The 17,695-nt window shown below is 43.3% G+C and overlaps 1 long non-coding RNA gene across 3 annotated transcripts in view; it reads right to left on the minus strand.

Annotated features, from left to right (window-relative positions):
- The window catches only part of LOC110149922 (uncharacterized), a 47,640-nt gene that overhangs the window by 3,700 nt on the left and 26,245 nt on the right, over positions 1–17,695 (minus strand). Inside the window, exons 1-2 of one of the 3 annotated variants that reach the window (XR_011482652.1) lie at positions 10,788–11,866; positions 6,672–6,767 (exon numbers count right to left, since the gene is read on the minus strand). This is a non-coding gene — a long non-coding RNA (uncharacterized lncRNA). Of the gene's footprint in view, positions 1–897; positions 1,855–6,671; positions 6,768–10,787; positions 11,867–17,695 lie in introns of those variants that run through there. The other 2 variants (XR_011482651.1, XR_011482650.1) reach the window with 2 other exon arrangements.

Here is a 17,695-nt window from a genome sequence, read left to right on the forward strand (position 1 = left end):
TTATTTAAAAATCTCCCAACACAGATCCCACTACCTGGGGCCCAATGCTGGAAACGAGAGACTGAAGAAAGAATTCTCTCTGCCCAACACTTCCCTCCCAGATCACCCTCTTCTTCCGCAGCCAGAATGTGTTGAGGCAGGCAATGAAGTCCCAGAACAATAGCAAGCACATGTGGCCAAATGAGGTGTGCTTTTATCAGAGGCCAGGGCTTCCCACAAATGTTTAACCAACAGGCTTGCTTTTTACCAGTGGCATAGCTACCACAACCTCTCCTTGCTGTTAGACTTGCTGATCAGAGGTCAATAGAGGCTTTGAGAAGTTACTGATTTATGAAGTCGAATTATTTCTCAGTCCTTGCCAAACATAGATTTCATTCCTCACCCAGAGTAACTGGTCTGATATAGTTACTACCTGGAGAAAGATATTCTTCAAAGCCCTACTGTATAATGGAACTTGTAATCCTAATGTCTAAGTCGCTGACATCTGACTTCATTCGACACCCAGATTAATTGCCTTTCAAAGAATATGTTGACTTTGCCACCGCGTTAGTCAGTGTTTACTTTGGGATCAATAATGCAAGTCAAAACTTTAAGGGTAAAAAAAAAAAAACAAGAACTTTAAGGGTGGAGCTGAAAGCCTGCAGATTTAAGAAGCTTCAGACAGGGAGGAACTAAAGCAATGTAATGAGGAAACAAACAAACAAAAATCACATGTGGACTTATAGCAGCAACACTTTTGCTTTGCAAATCTCAATCAGGACTCCTGCTGACGCCAACACTGGCCTGACTCTGGGGTTTTTTTCCAGAAGGAAAATCAGACTTCGGCTGCCCAATTCAGTGAATTGTGCAATGCCGACTGTTTCTTCCCTGCGATGGGAAGTAAATGGGAGTAAAATCTGTGATTCACATCTTTATTAATAGCATTCATCGTGCAAACCAAACGTGGGATACGCATGTCACTCAACTCTCATCACACAAACCATCCTACACAATTTGGACTGAAAAAAGCTTTCTCCAGAAGCTCGCTACAACAGCCTTTTCAAGCAAAACCTGAGTTTATACTTGAGGAAGCTGAACCTCAGAAAAGTTTTGTTACCCTTGCAAGAGTCCTACAAGGGACAGTGGAGCTCTGGGTTGCCAGGCTTCCCATCACTGTACAACTCTTACTGCCACCCGCTGCTCTGTTTGTTAGTGGACAAACAGCACTGAAGAGCAATGCTTCTCAAACTTTACCTGCAGGAAATTCCCTTGGGATCTTGTGAAACTGAAAATTTGAAGCAGTCAGTCTAGCAAGGACCTGAGATTTGCATTTCTAATGAACTTGCTCCTGGTGGAGCCAGTACTGTTGGTCCATGATCATACTGAATAACAAGGTTGTAGATGGCTGTGTGCTGTATGTTGCTCTCCCAGGCTCCTTACTGTCAGCATCCATGGTGCCTTTTTCTATCTCATCATGTGTGGATTTTGAACTAGTTGGGACCTTATATCAAGTATTGAATCTGCTGCCAGCTCTTGTGTTTTGAGATAACGCTTAAGGGATTTGTTTATTCACCGTCTTCTTGGGGAGATTTTGTATGTTTAAGCCATTTCCACTCTAATGTCCATTCGTTGTGCTCGGCTGCTCAGTCATGTCCGACTCGTCATGATCCTCTGGGCTGTAGCCCGCCAGGCTCCTTTGTCCATGGGATTTTCCAGGCAAGAATACTGAAGTGGGTTGCATTTCCTCCTCCAGGGGATCGTCCCAACTCGGATCAAATCCGCCTCTCTGTGTCTCCTGCATTGGCAAGTGGATTCTTTACCACTGAGCCACCTGGGAAGCTCTGGTGATGATTAGCACTTTTTTTCCTTGCTTGCCTACTCAAAAAAAAAAAAAAAAAAAAAGTGCTAGAAACTTTTAATAAAGAAACAGAGAACTATTTTTCCATTTTAATAACCAGGAAGATTTTAATGACAAAGACTGGAAAATATAAGCTAAGTATTGGCTTCTCTCAGCTTGCTTGTTGCCCTAACAGAAAAATTTGTGGATTTGAAGACAAAATAACACGCTATGTGATCCTGGACAAGTGACTTCATCTCTCTGAGTCTCAGTTTCATCATCTGCAGAGTGAGGGGGCTGATGCTCTAAGTCCATTTTGGTGCTAATGACCCATAAAATAAATGGAAGCAGTTATAAAATCCTTGGATAGTCTTGCCTTCTCTTGGGTCCCCCAGCTTTACCCATGATGAAGAGAGTGGTTCCTGATCACAGCCTCCATCCTTAGGGATGGAGAAATTACAAACTCCTGAAGAACAAGGAAGTACCTTTGTTCTATCCTTCCCTCCATCCTTCTTCGAACTGTTGGTGCAGTGAATGAATGAGTGAGTGAGTGAGTCAGCACAGGGCTATAAGAAAGCATCAGAAACACTAAGTTCCAAACTGCCAATGAGCAGTAGCATAGGTCTACAGAGGAAAGCACAGAAGCTGTTGGCCAGAGGGGTAATGGAAGGCATTTTCAGTTCCTGAACTCAACCCCGGATGCAAAGTAACTCAGGTAAGGTTGCTATTAGCAAAGCTACAATGGTGCTAAGGACTTCAAGAGGGAAGGAAAAGTAGCAAATTTGGGATACTCCTTAGTTTGTATTTTAATCCCCAATGTTAAATTTTAATTTGAGCTGGGAATTGGGTTTAATCAAAAGCATTTCCAAAGGGAACAGAGCTTATGAAATTAGAACACATATGTGGCTTGCCTGGGTAGGTTTCGAGAGAAAAAGCCAATCTCGCAGGGAGGCTATGAACGTTTGGGGATTGTGGGCAGAGATAATTAAAAGAATCATAGATGTTAAATCAGGAAAGCTCCCCATCAATTAGTCCTACTCTTTGTGCTGTTCTCACCGGCAAACTTGAGATGTGGAGACAAGAAAAAGCCCACTGGGAGGCTGCTGACAGGACTCTTCACGCACTGATTTTCATTGCGGGGACTCAGGGTTTTACCAAGCTTCCTCGGTGATGCCCAGACACTGTCAAGTTCGAGAATCTAGCTTTGAGCAATTATCAGTCATTCACACATTTCTGTAAATAGACCTCGATTTCTGGCCTTACTACATGTTGTGTTTATTTAAGAAGAAAAGGGAAGAGAACTGTGGTTAAATTTAGGATGTTATTTTGTAATGTTTCTGGGGCAAGGTAAGTTTGGAAAAAATAACCCAAATGGAAAGGTCAAATGCATTGGGGAAAAAAGAAAAAAAAAAAATTTTTCTCAAAGCCCTGCTCAGGGTTAGCTTTGATTTAAAAAGAATCTTTTTTCAGTATCTCAGCATAAAAACATCCGTTTAAAGATGATTCTATAGAATGAGGAAATGGACCTGCTCTTGAAGCCACCTCACCAGCTCAACTCATCCAACCACAAACTACTCCCCATGGCGGTGAGCCGAGAGGGGGAGAGCCTTGATGCAGGTTTCGAGATTGAACCTTCCTGGGGAGTCTACACGCAGGCGAGCACAGCCAAAGGCCTGGGGTGTCTCTCTTTCCTTTCTCCTGCTACTCCCTGTAGAGATAGAACCCTAAAAGGAAGACACTTCACTGGGCCTGCAGCCACCTCCTCAAAATCACGCTGCGTTTCTTGATGTAAGAGGCTGTTTTCTTCGTTTTTGAGGAGTTTATACTTGCTCCATTCCTAAAGATAGAGGCTGCGGTCAGGGACCCACTCCCTTCTTTGCAGATAAAGATGGAAGACCGATGAGAAGGGAAAACTAGGTTCAAGAACTTTATAACTGTTTCCACTTATTATGTGGATTATTAGCCTCTAGTATGGATTTAGAATACCAATCCCATCATTCTGCAGATGATGAAACCGAGATTTAGATGAAGTCTACTTCCCCAGTGCCACATAGCTTGTCTGTTATCTCCTAATCCACAGTTCTTTCTGAGAGGCTGATAGGTAGACATCTTTTCAGATTAGACTTTTCCAAGATTTGGTGGTAATTTACACACAAAGGCCCCAGGAGAATTGAGGAATCTGTATATTTAGTAGGAACGAGCCCAGTCCCTTCATTGAGACCTGAATTATTGAGGGAATATAGATACGGAAGACCCAGAAGACAATGTCTCAATGCCCTTTATAGTTTTGTCAGGGAGATGAAACAGACACAATTAAAGCAGAGAGCAGGGCCAGACTCCACACTGCTGTTGCTGTTCAGTCTTTGAGTCATGTCGAATACTTTGCGACCCCATGGACTGCAGCATGCCAGGTGTCCCTGTCTTTCACTATCTCCCAGAGTTTGCTCAAACTCATGTCCATTGAGTTGGTGATGCTATCTAACCACCTCATCCTCTGCCACCCCTTTCTCCTTTGGCCTTCAGTCTTTCCCAGTATTAGGGTCTTTTCTAATAAGTCAGCTCTTTTTGTCAAGTTGTCAAAGTATTAGAGCTTCAGCATCAGTACTTGCACTGAATATTCACAGTTGATTTCCTTTAGGATGGATTGGTTTGATCTTCTTGCTGTCCAAGGGACTCTCAAGAGTCTTCTACAGCACCACAATTCAAAAGCATCAATTCTTTCACACTCAGCTTTCTTTATGGTCCAACTCTCTCATCCATACATGACTACTGGAAAAACCATAGCTTTGACTATATGGACCTTTGTTTGCAAAGTGATGTCTCTGCTTTTTAATATGCAGCCTAGGTTTGTCATAGCCCTCCTTCCAAGAAATAAGCATCTTTTCATTTCATAGCTGCAGTCACCATGCTCAGTAATTTTGGAGCCCAAGAAAATAAAGTCTGTCACTGTTTTCATTGTTTCCCCATCTATTTACCATGAAGTGATGGGACTGGATGCCATGATCTTACTTTTTGAATGCCAAGTTTTAAGCCAGCTTTTTCACTCTCCTCTTTCACCCTCTCCAAGAGTCTTTTTAGTTCCTCTTCACTTTCTGCCATTTGAGTGGTATCATCTGCACATCTGAGGTTGTTGATATTTCTCCTAGCAATCTTGACTCCAGCTTGTAATTCATCCAGCCTAGCATTTCACATGACATACTCTGCATATAAGTTAAATAAGCAGGGCGAGAATATACAGCCTTGTAAAATATCCTCCTTTCCCAATTTTGAACCAGCCCATTGTTCCATGTCTGGTTCTAACTGTTGCTCTTTGACCCACATAGAGGTTTCTCAGGAGACAGCTAAGGTGGTCTGGTATTCCTATCTCTGATCATTCACTTAACAAGCTCCTACATAACACTAACCCACTTCCATTTCAAAATTCAGCCCAGGTTTTAAATCCCCCATTTGAAAGATTTTCTCCCAGACAATGCTTATAATTTTTTTCCACTTGACTCTTAACATGTGACAGGGCTTGCTTGTGCCATGGCTTGGTAAGAATGTCAAAGACCAGGAGAGAAGAAATAAGTATACTTTGTAAATGGAAGGTCTGTAAATTGTGGCCAGAGAGCAAACAGTGGCAGATTCTAAGTTCTAAAATGGTCACGCCAACAGACACCCATTCCCATGTGCTTACTTCAAAATGTAACACATATTCCTTCTATTCAAACATGAGATCAATGTTCTTTCCCCCTGAAACTAGACAGAAGCTCAGGATTGCCTCCAGCTGACACCAGCAGAGGCCAGGCTCTTAGTCTCACAGCTCAAGGAAATGAATTCCGCCAAGTATCTGAATGAGCTTTCCTTTAATATATGTATTTATCATATTTATCATTTATTTGGCTGCCCTGGTCTTGGCTGCGGCCCTGCGAGTCTTCAATCTTTGCTGTGGCATGTGGGATCTCTCGCTGTGGCAGGTGAACACTTAGTTGTGGCTTGTGGGATTTAGTTCCCTAACCAGGGATTGAACTCTGGCCCCTCTGCATTAGGAGTGTGGAGTCTTAGCCATGGACCACCAGGGAAATTTCCCGAAAGAGCTTATAAGCATGTTTTCCCCAAGTTGAGTCTCCAGATGGGAGTGCAACCCAGCCAACATTTTAACTGCAACCTTGAGAGACCCTGAGCAGAGAACCAGGTTAAGCCATGCGGATTCATAGGAAGTGTGAGATAATTGTGCTGTTTAAGTCACCAAGTGTGTGGGAATTTGCAGGGACCTATGGGTCACCCTGCTGGGGAGGCCACGTGGAAAGATCACATGAAGATAAAGAGGCACCCCAGGGAGCCCAGCTGTTTCAGCCTTCAGTCGTTTGAGTCCTCCCGGCATCAACGAGTAGACATGTGAGTGGCCTTCAGATGATTCCAGTTCCCAGACTTTGAGCCCTGTCATATGAGGCCAAGAAGAGCAGAGATAAGCTCTTCTCACTGAGCCACATCCAACTATAGATTCATGAACAAAATTTTAAACTGTTTTGTTTAAAGCCACTAAATTTTGGAATAATTTGTGACGTAGTCAAAGCAATAAGACAGGTTTAGACGCTTTCCCAGCTCAGCTCCTCGCTGACCCTGACCTGCCTTTCCTGGTGTTTCTTCATTTCTGTCACTCTGATGATGGCTTCTAGCCTTTTGATGTTGAACACCCATCACATCTTGCTTTCTGACTGTGGAACATTGGTTACCACTCCGGCAGACTTTTGTGTATGTCCCATACCTTGTACATTATTTCTACTTTGATCCAACCAAACCATTCTTGGAGCACAGGTAAGTTTCAGATGGACCACAGCACTCTGCCCCTGTGTATTTAACATAATGTACTTACCTATGTCAGTGTCCATTAGCCTCAATCCAGGCCTAAGCTCCTCCAGGTCAGTGGATTTGTAATTCTGGATCTAACTCAGGATGTAAGATGCTCAATCTGTGGCGTGAATGAGTAAATAAATGGATATAAGTTATTTTGCTGCATGGAAAGTAAAGATCTGTTCAGCATCTTTGCCCTTGAGGAACTTACAATCTGGTAGTAAAAGGTGTGGCCCCAATTATAAATGCTAGGAGAGGAGAGACAGTAGTATTGGCTTGGAAGACTTCAGAGAAGAGAAATTTGGACTTGACATTGGGAAGAAATTTGTTGGATTTTGAGAGCAAAGGAGACCAAAAGACATTTCAAACTGGAGAAGAGCAAGACAAAATTATGGAGGTATGGGGAGAGAAGAGGAGCAGACTGGTGGTTTGGGTTTTGGTTTTTGTTTTTGGTTTTTTTTTTTTGCTGTGCAGCAGCACCATAAGGAATCTGAGTTCCCCGACCGGGGATGGAACCTGTTCCCCCTGCGATGGAAGCATGGACTCTTAACCACTGGACCGCCGAGAAGTCCCAAGACCGGCATTTCAAGGACCTTAAAGAAGTGCTCCAGTCAGCTCTCTTCTGGGGAGAAGTGGTAATGCCTGTGGCTTCTTCACTACCGGATTCCACAGCACATGCTTATGTGCTTTGGTCCAGCTCTTTCATCTAGATATATCGTCCACTGAATACCCAGAGTTTTCATTTGTAGGAACAATGCTTGTTAACTATTGTGTGGGCTATTTATTAACCTGTTGTGAGGATGCCACCAAATTATTCCATATCAACCCCAACTCAATGAAACTCCAGTTCATCTCTGTGTAGATTAACTTGATTATGAATTAAGGTCTACAGTTGCAAAGCCAGAACACACAGATTTCTTAAGCACCGAGACTCATGAATAAAGTGAGTTCCATGACTAGAGGCTACCCACACAAAGTTCATGTAATCCTAGGTGCTATAATGTTAATAAGCCTGACCTCACCAGAGCTGGTTGAGGTATAATGAGAATAGCAAATGTGTGTGTTAACTGGAAACATCTGAGTGGCATGTTGTTATGGCAAACAAATATTATACAACTTATGTCAGAGATTGGCAGTGACATAAAAAGGGAAACAGGACCATCCTCATGGAATCTAAATATGTTCACAAAACAAAATTCTTAACATAGGAAGAGTGACCGAGCCTCATGATACAAGATTAGGACACGGCTCGTCCGGGGAACATGGAAATTGAGTAGAAGGAGTTGAGTCAGGTTACACGACACGTGCGTGCCTGCATGCTCAGTCTCTCAGTCATGTCCCGCTCTGGGCGACCCTATGGAGAGGATCCTCCGTCCATGGGGTTCTCCAGACAAGAATACTGGAGTGAGTTGCCATTCCTTTCTGGGAGATATGGACAGCCAGTCCTGCCTCTTTGTATCCACGGACTCCATCCACATCCTTGGACTCAAACCCATGGGTAAGGAGGGCCAACTGTACAGGTTATTTTATGCAAGGAACTTGAGCATCCTTGGAGTTTGGTGTCTCCAGGGGTCCCGGAGCCAATCTCCTGCAGATACTAAGAAAGAACTGTATCTACACTAGGCTGGCAACACATCAGTCAGGGTAACCTGAGTTATGCTGTGTAAACAACACCAAATGGCAGGGACTTAAAATTCTGGGTACTGGTGACTCAGACTGTTTCTCTGTCATGTATCTACTAAAGGGCTCTATTCTGCTTTATCCTCATGTTAAAAAAAAGAGGACACAGGCCAAGGGAAGCGCCATCTTTGTGTTTCCAAGATTCCCCAGATGGCCAGTGTAAGAGAAAGGAAAACATGGTATTATGCACTGGCTTTGTACATTCTTGCCTTGAAGTGACCGGTATTCCTTCCAGAGACATTACATTGGCCAGAGCAAGTTACTGAACTTAAAGAAATGCAAATTCTAAAGGAGCCGCAGATGTAAAGAACAGACTCAGGGTCACAGTGGGGGAGAGAGAAGGTGGGATGACTTGAGAGAGTAGCATTGAAACATACACATTACCACATGAAAACTGCATAGCCAGTGGGGATTTGCTATGATTCAGGGAACCCAAAGCAGGTGCTCTGTGACAACCTAGAGGGGTGGGATGAGGAGAGAGGGAGGGGACATAGGTATATCTATGGGTGACTCCAGGCTTCCCCGGTGACTCAGCAATAAAGAACCCACCTGCTATGCAGGAGCCCCAGGAGACATGGGCTCGATCCCTGAGTTAGGAAGATCCCTTGGAGGAGGACATAGCAAACCACTCCAGTATTCTTGCCTGGAGAATCCCATGGACAAAGGAGCCTGGTGGGCTACAGTCCATGGGGTCGCAGAGTTGGCATGACTGAAGCAACTTAGCGTGCACTCATGGCTGATTCATGTTGATGTATGGCAGAAACCATCACAATATTGTAAAATAATTATCTTCCAAATAAAACCAAAATTACATTAAAAAAAAGAAAAAAAGACATTACTGGTATAAAGTCCTGACAAGAAATTAGTAGTGAAAAGTAAATGAAGAAAAGCTAAAAATAAAAAAATAGCTATTTTATGTTTTAAAAAAGAAATGCAAATTCTATAAATAGCAAGGTCCTACTGTTCCCTGGTAGCTCAGATGGTAAAGTGTCTGCTTACAATGCGGGAGACCCGGGTTCAATCCCTGGGTCAGGAAGATCCCCTGGAGAAGGAAATGGTAACCCACTCCAGTGTTCTTGCCTGGAAAATCCCATAGACTGAGGAGCCTGGTAGGCTACAGTCCATGGGGTGCAAAGAGTTGGACACGACTGAGCGACTTCACTTTTACTGTATAGCACAGGGAATTATAGTCAACATCCTTTAAAACATAATGGAAAAGATAAAGCATAATGGAAAAGAATATGAAAACGAATACATATATACATATAACTGAGTCACTTGGCTGTACAGCAGAAATTAACACAACACTGTAAATCAACTATACTTCAATAAAATTAGAAAACAATAAAGAAATGCAGATTCTACCATATGCCTGGGGAAAGAAGTTACAAAACTGGGTGAAGAGCGTCCATGAACAGCACACCAGCGTGCCCCAGCAGGCTTCCCATCCCCAGCACTGCTGACATTTGGCCTGGATGTGCCTTTGTTGTGGGCTGTCCTATGCAATACAGGATGTCTAGCAGCATCCCTGGCCTCTGACCCCTTCATGCTAGCAGCAGCCGCCTGGAATGGTGATGACTAAAGATGTCAGCACATTCCATTTGCAGTGGCTTAGAACACTGCGCGGCACAGTCTGTACCCTTAGGCACTCTGCGGTGTGACTGCGAAGCTTTGAATCTCCGCCCTTCCTCTTACTAGCTGTGTGACCTTGAGCAAGTTACTTCACCTTTCTGGGTTTGTGTCCTCAGATGTAAAACAAAGGCACTTCTGTCATCTCGTTGTTACAGGGATTGAATGAGGAAACACAATATTTGTAAAGTGCTTAGGACAGTACCCGGCATATGGGAAAATGTATAAAAATACACCTCAGATTTTTTTTAAAAAAGCATCTTTTTAGAGTGGCCTGAGATATGCAGCAATATCTCTGGGTTTAGGCTTATTAAGGTTTTAGGTCACAATGAACATGTCATTTAAACAATGAGTCATCAGGACTTTATATTAATTACATACAATAAATCTCTAGTACTGTGTGAGTGACCTTGACAAAGAACAAAGCAGTTCAATCCCACAGGGTTAGAAATGAGAAGGACTCAGCTAGCTAAGGAGAGTGGCACAATAGACTGGTATTAAGCTTAACGCTGCTTCCGCTTTTTCCTTCATGGGGTGTTTGTGGAAAGTGTTTTTAGGGGGCAAGAATTCAAAGCCTATTCTTTTTCGTTTGAATGCTGAGTCAGAGCAGAGCACTAATAAGGTTTAAGACAAATCAGTTTGAACCTGACAAGCCCAGGACTTAGAAAGGTTGCTGCTCATGAAAAGTAAAGTATAGTAACTCTCTTAAGTCCCACAAAGTTAGCCTAGATACTCAACTAACGCAATTGGCTTTATAGTACTGTATTGCATGAAGTTTTTAATACTTTTTGCACAAATAATACATTTAAAAAAGGAAAATATTTTTAACCTTACAGTACTTTTACAAGTATGGTAGTTCACTGTGACAGCTGGCAGACAGGGGCTGGCTTCACGTGAGTGGGCAGGAAGTGTCGCTGACTGAGGAGGGAGGGAAGGTGGAAGATGCGGAGCTGAAGGGCCGTCAGCAGCAGCAGGCGGAGGGCAAGCGGCAGCTAAACTCGCCGGACACCTATGGCACAGGTTCTGGCTCCTTGCTGGAACCAGATGCATGTTTGCACCTTCGGAAGTTTGCCACTTAAAGGTTCGTATGCAGGGAACTTACAGTAAGGCCACTGAGGGGAGCGGGCAAGAGTCAGGACAGACTCGGAGGCCAGAGGACCCCAGGCAGCCAGCCCAAGTCTCGCTTCAGGACGCACTTGGCACTGCAGTGCAGTTCAGCAAACCTTTGCTCAGAGTCCATCCATTGGATGGCACTAGTCTGAGACAAGTCCAGGGCTGACCCATAGTGTCTGCCCAATTAGATGTTTGTGCAATTAAAGGCACTGAACTTCAGAACTAGCTGGCTTTGAAGGGAGGATGAGGAGAGGGGAAGCTTGATTTCCATCTACAAGGAGGGGGTCTTAAACGCATTTACTTCTGGTGCCTCTTGAAACCTCACTAAAATAACAGTGGAGGGGTTTTTGAAAAGACACAACCCAGAAGAATGGGGAGCCTGGGAGAGGAGACAGCAGCAACCAGATTTTGGAAGTTGGAGAAATGGCTGGTGAAGGGTCTTGCTTGGCAGAGCCAAGAAAGCTGAATTCGAAACTGGCAGTGGGGAAAATAGAGACCCAATCTGATTAATAACGCAGAATGAATGCCTCAGAGCTCCAGAAATTAGCAGCAGCAGGCACTTTTGAAATTGAGGGGAAAAAAACTATGGCTAAGGAGGCTTGTCCAAGTCTATCAAAAGAGCAGTCAGATCCACAGATCTTCCCTCATTATTCCCTCCCTTTGGCAGAAGACTCAGAGGTTTTCTCTGAAGGTGATCTCTGGATGAAGAACATGAGTATTGCAAAGGGTGGGGCATTAGGTAAATGCAAGCCTTCTGCACCCCCTGCTCACCTCCTCTGGGATACCAGAAAGTCAGGCTCCTCCTTTGGGGCAGGAGACTGGAAGAGTCTGCCCCAGAGACCAGAGTCAGCTGTAAAGAATCTGCAGATGGAGAAGAAACACCGAAAGGCATGGATAATATTAGGCTTCCCAGTGCAATGGTCCTGCCAGATCATAGGTTGAAAAACCCTAAACATATTCCCAGAGCTTTCTAAGAATATTTTAGTCTCCAGTTCTTATGTATGAATCAACAGCCAAAGGCTACTGCCTGCCAATGAAAGTCTCAAACAAGATAGGCCAAAGTTAACAAATAGAAAAACGCCTCATGGAGGAAACAAACTGTGCAGGTAGAAGAAAACTTGCTTTTTAAAAAGTTTATTGATATAAAGAAAAGCTTGCAACCATGAAACACAAACATGATGTTATCAAAAGAGAACATTCAGAGAACAAATATTTTGTTAAAAATTTAAAATATGAAGACATAATTTTAAATCAATAAAAGGGCTAGAAGATTAATATAGTTAGGAATATTTTTCAGGTGGCAGAGCAAAAATAAATGAAAAGAGGAGAAAATATAATAAAATTGGAGAAGTTGTACAGGATGTCCATAGGAAAAGAGAACAGAAAAACCAAAGAGAAGATATCATCTATGAAATAATTAAAGAAAAATTCTCAGAACTGAAGGATATGAATTTCCAAATTGAAAGGGCCCATCAAGTACCCAGGACAATGCTGAAAATAAAAACACAACCAAGGCACTCTGTCAGGAAGTGCAAAACCACTTGGGACAAGGTAATACCCTAAAACTCAGAGGGCAAAAGCAGACCACAATCAAATGATTGGAAACTAGAATGCCTTGTGAATCAACATGGTAAACCTCAAATTTTAAACAATCAAAGCAAGCTTCAGAAGAATACCATTGAAACAAACTTAAAGACATGCTAAACTATATTAATTTTTCATATATTAATTGATTAGTTCTTCATATATTGATACATTTATGTATATATGTATCTGTAAATAAATGCATAGAGTAATAAACCTCAAATTCAGAATAGCTATTACTTCTAGGGGAATATGTTATTACAGAGAGATACATAAAGTACTTCAAATATATATATATATATATATAAAATACATATATATGTATATATTTGTGTGGGTGCTTAGTCATGTCCAACTCTTTGTGACCCCATGGACTGTAGCCCACAAGGCTCCTCTGTCCATGAAATTCTCCAGGCAAGAATACTTGAATGGGTTGCCATTTCCTCCTCCAGGGGATCTTTCCAATCCAGGGATCAAACTGGCATCTAATTCATTACCACTGCACCACCTGGCAAGCCATATATATTGCTAAGTCACTTCAGTCGTGTCCAACTCTGTGAGACCCCATCCCTGGGATTCTCCAGGCAAGAACACTGGAGTGGGTTGCCATTTCCTTCTCCAATGCATAAAAGTGAAAAGTGAAAGTGAAGCTGCTCAGTCATGTCCGAGTCCCATTGTCCCATTGCCTTCTCCGTGGCAAGCCATATATATATATATATATATATATAAACTTTGGTGTAGCAGTTTTCAGTTCAGTTCAGTTCAGTCACTTAGTCATGTCCAACTCTTTGGGACCCCATGGACTACAGCACACCAGGCTTCCCTGTCCATCACCAACTCCCACAGCTTGCTCAATCTCATGTCTATCAAGACAGTGATGCCATCCCAACCATCTCCTCCTCCGTCGTCCCCTTCTCCTCCTGCCTTCAATCTTTCTCAGCATCAGGGTCTTTTCCAGTGAGTCAGTTCTTTGAATCAGGTGGCCAAAGTACTGGAGTTTCAGCTTCCTCATCAGTCCTTCCAATGAATATTCAGGACTGATTTCCTTGAGGCAGTTTTAGGTTCATAGTAACACAGAGGAAGGTATAGAGATTTCCCATTTGCCTTCTACCCTCATGTACACCCAGACGCCCCCATTACCACTTCCATTATCAATATCCCCACCAGAGTGCTGCATTTGCTATAATCAATAAACCTATACTGACACCTCATAATCACCCAAAGTACATAGTTTATCTCTGGGTTCACTTTTGGTGCTGCATATTGTATGAGTTTGTACTTATTTACTTCAGTCGTGTTTGACTCTTTGCACCCCATTAACTGTAGCCCACCAAATTCCTCTGTCCATGAAATTCTCCAGGCAAGACTACTGGAGTGGGTAGCCATTCCATTCTCCAGGGGATTTTCTTGACCCAGGGATCAAACCCAGGTCTCCTGCATTGCAGGTGGATTTTTTACCATCTGAGCTATCAGGGAAGCCTGCACATTCTATGGGGCTTACACAAATGTGTAATGGCATATATCTACCACTACAATATATACAGAGTAGTTTCACTAGTCTAAAAATCTTCTGCTATACTTATTAAAAATAAGGGAAACTTGAATTACATATGGCAAAATGTTAAGGTCTGACATCTGGATTAAAGGTGTACAGCTGTTTAATAATCAATTCTCTAAAGTATTCCAAAGATGTTAAAGTAGTTCAAAATAGAAAAGCTCATTGTTATCTCTTCGGTGACCTTCTGAAAAAGCACCTGAGGATTATATATATATATACACACAAACACATTTGTTTTGAAATTTCTCCACCACCAAAGAAATGTATATGGGAGCATTCCTCTCCCTTCTGCATCTCTCAGCCTTTATATCAACTTGATTTCATCAGCATAAAAGTGCATATAGGATCATTCCATGTAGTTTGTCCTGGGTCCTGAGCTCACCTAGAAATGGGAGCCTGGGACAGGTATATGGATGGACTGATGGATCACTGGGAACTGATCTTTGCTGAAAACTCAGCTAAATACAAAGCCCTTCTGATGCTGAGTCAGCAAGCATTACATTCCCAGAGTCCCAGTATGACTGCCAAGCCAGGTGACTGATTTATTAGGGATAAGCAAACCTCCTTCTCATTACTTTTTTCTTACTGCTTTTTAATCATGGGGGTCCTCAGAAGAGTACCACGATTTGTTTCTAGCTGCAAAGGTGACTGGGTAAAGTAAGTAGGGATCTCGCTTGTCAGAGATTGGACTGGCTATATCTCAATCAATTGGCCATATGTATCATAACTCTTGACACTCGAAAAGTCTCTTAAATCACAAAAATTGTTCACTTGACTTCTGCTCAAAGTCTTTAAAGGATCAAAAGGTAGAAGACATGCTAGAGTTGGAGGACAGATGTCTCTGGCATTGCCCAGCTCAGCTCCTCACATATCTTGTTCAAGTCTCACTCTCACCTTGTGTTGGGACCCTGGAAGACTTGGGAGTGGCATCACTGATCTCCAGTACTGGGGCTCTCATTCATCAGACAGAATCCTACTGGCAGGAATCTGTGATGAGGAGCCTGGGAGAGTTCCATGAGCCTGTCATTCCTGAAATATAGACTCAATCTCCATTCCAAGCAGAAATGGTCTCAAAGGTTCCCATAACACACATAATTGATTCAGTGTTAAAACAGTTGAGAGCCAGTGAAAATTTACCAGAAAAGAGAGAGCTCATTTACTGTGACTATTTTGGCCCCAAACAGTGGTTGGAAGGCAGGCTCTAGGGACAAAAGCTTGTCTTAAAAAATACCCAGCAGATTTTGAAAAGGAGGAAGAGAAGAACGTAAACCTTGAGGAGGTATTAAAAGGTATTACCAGGATGGCGCCAAGATCATGCTCTGGTCAAGCAGGATAATGGCCGGGGTTAACCTCAGGCCTTTCAGGTTTCAAGTGTGCAGGGTAAAAACGATAGTAACAGTGCTTCGCCGTGTAAGTCTGAAGATGACACTGGCGACTCACACCGGTAGGATATCATCTACTTATTTTCCCGTAGGAGCCATAGATTTGTGTGGGCTGTTTACTCTCTCCCTGTTCCTCCTAACAAGAAAAGAATGTTCTTTGAGAGGACTGAGCAGCGTTGGGGCAAAATGTGTCTGCACAGAGCAGGTAAGCAGCTTGCCTCCTTTGTAATCCCCTTGGGCCCCAGCTTCCCTCGGTCACATTAATAATGCCTGAAGTTCCTGACCCTAGAGACTCTTTCCCTTTTCTGGCCCTGTGTTCTGTGGCTGGTCCCTTCTCCAAGCCCACCTCTCTCTGATCTGCCTTTAAGCCCCATAGACCCTTCCCAGCTCTGGATGAGCTTCTTCAGCTCATTTTGGCAAAAATCAACTCATTTGTCAAAGCCTCTCTCAGTTGTCACCTCCAATATAAACCCTTCTGGGGCTCTATCCAGCAGAACCAGCTATTCTATGCTCTGGGTGGCCAATGGCATCTTGCATTCATGTTTCACATGCATTTGAACTTTAGGAATTCAATAAGTACTGTCTTTTTTTGTGAACATGCACGCTTGGGTCTTCGACCACGAACCCTACCCCTCCCCACCCTACCCCAGGCCGGAGACTGAATCTCAATTGTGATATAAACAGTGCTTGCCTCAGAGAAGGGCTCACTAGAAATTTGGTGGATGAAAAAATAAACATCTCTAGGCCAGAGAAATTAGCCCACGCTGAAGCTGGATCACGAGTGGTTTGACCTCAAATTTTAACAGCACGTTGAGGTAGGACTATCCTGGTTGTCTAGTCCAGTAGCACTCAGGATCAGACCTGCGGTAGTGACTGCAATTGAAGGAGGCGGCATGAATCTGTGGAGACAAGGTTCAGTACCAGGGGGGCAAGCAGGAACTGATTTGAAATTCTCAAATACTTTCTAAGGAAAACAGTAATCCACTTCCACCTGGAGTTTAAAATAAAATAGCCTGTTCTAAACTATACTTTAAAAAATTGTGATTATTCAAGTGTCCTTGATTGTTTTCCTTTTATATCATTGTGGGGGTAGGGTGGATGATGAATACTTGAGTAATGTCTGAAATGTTCCTTGCATCTTAAGTTAATAATTGAGTTGGTGGCAGGAGCTGCCTGAGAAGGGGGGGTCACAGGAGGCTGCTGTATTATTTAAGAAATCTTACAGCTTGCTCCCGTCCATTAGCACTAAAGAAAGGACCCAGTGTGGGTACACTGTTATCTTTAAACACTCACTGAATGGCACTCACTAAATGGATGCTTGCTACGGCCCCAACAGCCAGTGGTACTAAAAGCACGATGTAAATATTCACAGTGCAGGAAGGCCCCTGCACACTAATGCAGAAAACTGTCAGCAGCCCCTCAAAGCGAAGACTTTATTTTTAGCATTGGGTATAGAGCTGTGAGGCTTGCCTGGTGACTCAGTTGATAAAGAATCTGTCTGCAACGCGGGAGACTGCCTGCAATGCAGGAGACCCAGGTTCAATCCCTGGGTTGGGAAGATACCCTGGAGAAAAGAATGGCAACCCACTGCAATATTCTTGCCTGGAGAATTCCAAGCACCAGAGGACCCTAGCGGGGTCTCATGGGGGACTCAAGAGTTGGACATAACTTAGCAACTAAACTACTACTACTATAGAGCTGCAAAGGACCAATTGCTCCATGCTGCATGGTTCTTAAATGAAGATTCCTACAAATATTCATCCATCCCCAGTGCCATTGTCCATGGGGATGAGCCAAAGATGTGCCAAAGGCCTTGTTATTGAATGACTCGCTGCCTCTAATCCCTGTGGCTCTGCTGAAGCTCTGGTGTGTGTTTCCCATCTGGCTGCACCAGAGGCGGGAAGCATTTCAGGATGCTTGGCTTCTTAACTCTTGGGGTGCCTGCTCTGGTCATTCTCAACTCCTACCAAGAAGTTTATTGAAAATATGGCTGCTTTATAAGGTGCATGGTAGAAAGAGAGTTGGTTTGGTTACCAGCTCATTGGGATCTTCAGCAAACGCCTTGGCTTCCTTCCCCTTTGCCTGACTGGTGAAATTCTG

This window comes from Odocoileus virginianus, chromosome 22 (assembly GCF_023699985.2).
Source record: "Odocoileus virginianus isolate 20LAN1187 ecotype Illinois chromosome 22, Ovbor_1.2, whole genome shotgun sequence".
In the NCBI taxonomy this organism is placed as follows: domain Eukaryota; kingdom Metazoa; phylum Chordata; class Mammalia; order Artiodactyla; family Cervidae; genus Odocoileus; species Odocoileus virginianus.